Source organism: Mytilus galloprovincialis, chromosome 9 (assembly GCF_965363235.1).
Source record: "Mytilus galloprovincialis chromosome 9, xbMytGall1.hap1.1, whole genome shotgun sequence".
Lineage (NCBI taxonomy): Eukaryota > Metazoa > Mollusca > Bivalvia > Mytilida > Mytilidae > Mytilus > Mytilus galloprovincialis.
Genome location: NC_134846.1, coordinates 92,183,344 through 92,189,418, shown reverse-complemented (window position 1 = coordinate 92,189,418; position 6,075 = coordinate 92,183,344). Strand labels below are relative to the sequence as shown.

The 6,075-nt window shown below is 34.5% G+C and overlaps 2 pseudogenes; one reads left to right on the top strand and one right to left on the bottom strand.

Moving 5' to 3' along the window:
- Window positions 1-819: 819 nt before the first annotated feature.
- Window positions 820-2,706, bottom strand: LOC143046880 (ribonucleoside-diphosphate reductase large subunit pseudogene; annotated as a pseudogene).
- Window positions 2,707-3,473: 767 nt separating this feature from the next.
- Window positions 3,474-4,373, top strand: LOC143046879 (ribonucleoside-diphosphate reductase subunit M2 pseudogene; annotated as a pseudogene).
- The last annotated feature ends 1,702 nt before the right edge of the window (window positions 4,374-6,075 follow it).

The window sequence follows — 6,075 nt, the reverse complement described above, 5'->3', positions numbered from 1 at the left end:
CTCCATCTTTCAATTACGAATATGATTGGAAACACATTGTACAAGACAAACTCTATAAAAATAATAGCATAAACAAACCCTGGAACTCGATCAAGCCAATCTTGATTCTGACAAAAAAATATTGCGAACAGGAATGCCCATAAAACAATGTATGTCACACCTGCTATAACATAATCTTGTAACGTTCCATTTTTGTTGACAATAAACGGTAAGGCTATTATGAAATAAAAAATTAAACACACAAAACATAAAACAAAAATGTTTGTTATTCCTAGAAAATATGAAATCATAAACATCATGACTGATGCGCTCCAAGCATATTCGAACCAACGTAAGAAAAAACATTGTCTGTCTTCAATAACGCATTGAGTATATCTGTTCCACCAGAATGTTACGTAAAAAATATGGAATAATCCTGTCCATATGAAATAAGTGAACACTAACCATCCAAAACCTATATCAAACCATACCGGTTCACTATAACTCATGGCTTTATCAGACGTTGTATGATTACACCAATCTCTGATTCTCATTTGTAGGAGAGGCTTATCCGGTATTACAAATTCTTCATGTCTAAAGGTTTTACAGTCGACCCATACATTTTTGTTATAATGCAATGGGAAATCGGTATTAAAATTTTTAGAGATTGTCATGAACAGCGCTATAGCACTACATGTAACATGTACTATCCCCAGCACCAGACCTTGGATTCTCAAAAAAAGAGAAGACATTTTTTTTGTAATGACAACTTTATTTTTTTTAAGGTTAAAATATCATATAATATTATAAAATCATTAATAACAATAAAAATGAATTGTTTCAAGCAGAGCACATAATGCACGATTCGTTGTCGTCGCATTTATAAATCGGTTTTTTTGGTTTAAACGCAGTAGTAACTGCAACTGGAGTCACCGCAGTTAATCCTCGCAAGTAATACATCAATGTTTTAAGTCTTAATTCATATCCATAAAATAGCATGCTAGATATATTCTGATAAGTCGGTTGTCCGATAAACAGGTTAAGTGACTGTGAGTGATCACAGTATGGACCTCTGTCGGCAGATTGTTTCATGATTGGTTTCATCGATAGTTCCCATACAGTCTTGTATAGATCTTTGATCTCTTGAGGGATATTTTCAATATCTTGGATTGAACCTTTATTCGCAATAATTCTATTCTTCATGCTATCGTTCCACATGTTTAAATTCAATAGATCCTTTACCATGTGCGGATTGACGATTTGGAATTCGCCAGACATGACTCTTCTAGTAAAAATGTTACTGGTGTATGGTTCAATGGATTCGTTATTACCCAAAATTGAAGCGGTCGATGCGGTTGGCATACAAGCTGTTAATAAACTGTTGCGGAGTCCATGTTGCGCAATGTCTGCTCTCAAACCGGCCCAATCTAATTTGCTATTTTCGTCTTTAATGCCCCACATGTCTGTTTGTAATATTCCTTCGCTCACGGGACTACCCTTGTAAGACTCATAAGTTCCGTATTTCTTAGCTAATGTACAACTTGATTCCAAGGCCGAAAAGTATATTTTTTCAAAGATTAACTTGTTCAAATCTGCAGCCTCTTCGCTATCAAACGGAAATTTCATTTGCATGTATGTATCAGCTAGGCCTTGTACCCCTATTCCAATTGACCTATGTCGATCGTTACTCAGTTTTGCTTTGTCAGAAGGATAAAAAGTTGTATCGATAACGCGATTTAAATTGCGAACCATTAATTTGACAATTTTACCCATTTCTTCAAAATTAAATGTTCCATCAGACGTTACAAATTTGGGTAGAGCTAATGAACCTAAAGTGCACACACCTGTCTCTTCATCATTACTAAAATGTATGATTTCTGCACACAGATTGCTGCTCTTTATAGTCCCTAAATGTTTATGGTTGGATTTTTCGTTACATTCATCTTTGAGTAGCATGTAAGGGGTTCCGGTTTCAATTTGTGCCATAATAATACTTTGCCATATATCTCGGGCCTTTACAACTTGATTGTATTTCTTACTGGGATCATTCTCGTAAGACGTGTATAACTTTTCAAACTCAGCACCGTAGCAATCGGATAAACCTTCACATTCGCTAGGACACATTAAAGTCCAGTCTGCACCAGCTCGAACTCTTTCAAAAAACAGATTCGGAAGCCATAACGCTGTGAACAAATCTCTGGTCCTTTCTTCATCTACCCCCGTATTTTTTTTAAGATCTAAGAACGCAATTATGTCGGCATGCCATGGTTCCAGAAAAAAAACCAAAGGTCCCTTTCTTTTATCTCCCTGATTGACGAGTCTTGTCGTGGAATTAAAAACTCTTAACCGTGGCACTATACCACGAGATATACCGTCTGTATCGGAAACGAAGCTACCATTGGCTGGCGCGTTGTGAAAATTAATACTAAGCCCACCAGCCGTCGAAGAAATGTCAACACATTCGGGAAGGATATTGTGAAATAAATCTGCAATACTACTACTGGTGGACGTAGCCAAAAAACAACTAGACAATTGATTTTTGATCACTCCTGCGTTTAGCAGGGTTGGTGTGGCGTGAGTGTACATTTTTTCAGATATAGCCGTATACGTTTCTATAATGTCTTCCATAACGTATTCTAAATTCAAAGCAACTGCTACTCTCATCATCATGTATTGTGGACGTTCTACTATTTTTCCATTAATTCTTAGTAAATATGCCTTTTCCATTGTTCTAAAACCCAAAATACTGTAATCAAAATCTCGATCATTAACAACCAGAGAGTTGAGCTCTTTAGCGTTTTGCTGTACCATAGAATTAATCTTTTGCGATATGGTACCGTGTTTATATAATTTATCCATTGCTTCGCTGAAAGTATCTGGTGTTTCTTTATATAATTTAGCCATGGCGATTCTAGCCGCCAAAATACCGTAATCGGGATGAAACACCATCATTGTTGTTGTCTCTCTACATGCTAGCTCATCTAATTGGACGGTCGAGATATCTGGGTAAACGCCTTCGGTGGTTTTCCTAACTATTTCATTCACATCAACATTTTCGTGTAAACGATAGGGTTTGCTACAGAGATGAGTAATTCGTGAGAAAAATTTTTGCCAATCGATAGGGACTTTTTCGCCATTTCTTTTAATAACAAATTGCTCTCCCCCCTGACTGTCCATTTTTGGGTAATAAAAATAAAAATGTGTTCTTGTGTGACGTTAAATAACGATATATATACATATTTTTATAATATTGTTTCAACAATATTATTGTTTTGTGGAATTTATTGAAACAATAAAATACATTTAAAACAATAATATTGTTTCGATTAAAAATCTAATATATAATACAGATCGTGAAGTAAATCATCATTCACTTACTCAGGATAAAGAAAAATATATTTCGGTAAGATTTTAATATGACAGAGGAACCACTGTTAGATCCGAAACAAAGTAGGTATGTTACTTATCCTATACAACATCATGACATATGGAACATGTATAAAAGGACAGAAGCTAGTTTTTGGACGGTTGAAGAGCTGGATTTTTCTACAGACATCGTGCATTGGAAAAATGATTTAAATGATAAAGAACGAAAATTTATATCTCACGTTTTGGCTTTTTTTGCAGCCAGTGATGGCATAGTTAATGAAAATATAGTTGAACGGTTTTCCAAAGAAGTCCAATACTTGGAGGCAAAAGTTTTTTATGGATTTCAGGTGATGATGGAAAACATACATTCGGAGTTGTATAGTCAGTTAATTGAGTCGTACATTAAAGATCGAAAGCAAAAAAAATTTTTATTTAATGCAATAGAAACTATGCCCACAATTAAAAAAAAGGCGGAATGGAGTAAAAAATGGATACAGTCCGAGACTGCGAGTTTTGGAGAACGTCTTGTGGCTTTTGCGGCGGTTGAAGGTATTTTTTTTTCTGGTAGCTTTGCGTCTATTTTTTGGATTAAAAATAGAGGATTACTACCAGCGTTAACTGCCAGCAACGAATTAATTAGTAGAGACGAAGGGATGCATTGCGACTTTGCATGCTTGTTATTTAACGACCATTTAATTAACAAACCTTCTAAAGAAACCGTTCGAGATATTATTCTTGATGCCATAGCAATCGAAAAGGACTTTTTAATTAATGCTTTGCCATGCGATTTGATTGGGATGAATTCAAAAAAAATGTCAACGTATATAGAATACGTTGGTGATAGACTGTTGTGTCAATTGGGAAACGAAGCTTATTTTAATGCAAAAAATCCCTTTTCGTTCATGGAAAACATTTCTCTAGACGGCAGATCAAATTTTTTTGAAAAAAGAGTAACAGAGTATTCGAGATTTTTTAGATCAAAAATCAATGATTTGAATTTTTTTACCACAGAAGCTTTTTTTTAAAAAATATAACATTATTTCTTTACAGAAAAGAAAAAAAAGAGGAGGAGGAAGAAAAGATATCAATCAAACAAACAATAATGAATATAGTTGTTTTATCAGTAATGGTCTTGTCTATTGTTGCATCGTTGAGTGCGGGAAATATTAATAAAAGAAATTATGGTGATGATAATGTTATCGAATTCGTGATTCCACCCAATGCAGATTTCATACAGCTAAAACGAGAAATTAAGGAAAACTTTGAAGAGATGAAAGCGGTGATTGGTAGCATGGCGAAATGCTTGGTGCAAATTAAGAAACTGGACAATTCCATCAAGAATAAAGACTCCGTAAACGCTATCATGTCTCACGTTATGGATGCGCAATGGATTTGTAGTGGTAACGCAGACAACGCCTATCCTGATGAAGACACGGTTTTGTATTTTGACAATAATGTTGCTAAAAAATGAACAAACAATGTAACAAAACTATAACATTTTTATTCAATCTGGAAATAAAATTCTTGTAATATCCTCTCTAAAGTTTGATATTTTTGTGTAACCGGTATACACTTGCAAATAGAAACTTCTTTTTTTATTTTCAAGTCTAACGATTTCCGTTATCTTGGGTTGGACTTCGTCTACCAATCTATCTAGATAAACCGACTGGTTTGTAGTTTGCTTAATATGGTCTAGTAAAACAACTAGTACATCGATGATACGTAATATACCATTAATGATTGGTGTGTCGGAATGTCTATATAGTTTTCTAATTTCGTTATTTATGAACAAAACTGCTTTGGTAATGGCCATTGGTAAAACATTTTGGAGTAATACTCCATCAGCATGATCCAAAAATTGTTTCAATAAGTCGTGTCCTGGAAGAATGATGATGGTTTGTCCTCTATCCGGATTACTGTCAGATACGAACCAAACAGTTGGTAAATAAGAAGTAATCAAAGGATTTGGTTCTTTACTGATATCGATTTTCATTTTTAAATCGGACATGACGTCTTCTTCAAAGTTTATAAATCCATACGTTTCCAAGGAATAATTATCTGGTTGCCAAAATTGGCCGTCCACGTCTGTTAATATTAAAGTATTTGGTTCTTCAACGTAAACACAACCGGCTGGAAACCTAAATGTCTTTGTTAAAAATTGTAACATGTCTCCAACATAATAATTTAAACCTATAGTGTCGTAGTAAATAACCCCCCTAGCTGTTGTAATAGTATCGTTCATGTAATCTATTTTTTTCTGTTTGTGGTCTTCTTGTACAGGTCTAAGATTATACTCGAAAGAAGGTCCCGTTTGGTATAATAGAATGTTTGTATGGCTCGTTTTTTTGGCCAAATTTACTCGTTTGTGTAATATCCCACTCGATGTCAAGTTATTAATATAAGTAATAAATTTTTTGTAATTAACGATTACATGCCTGGAGAATGACTTCAACTCTGCAATTATGGTAGAATTATATATTGTGGGATTCTTAATAGCCCAATCGATAGTATACTGCCATATTGCCATGAATTCATCGTGAAGCTGACCGTCACACAATTCGGAAGATTCTAATAAAACTGATCCGTCGTTATTTTCCTCGAATGAAAATATCATTTTTCTGGTATTTAATTTTTCCTTGGCTAATAGGTGATCTCTCAAATGTTTCTCTGTGTTTATTTGCAAGTTAACTAATTTGGATTGTAACAAGGCGTTATCTATGCAATCTC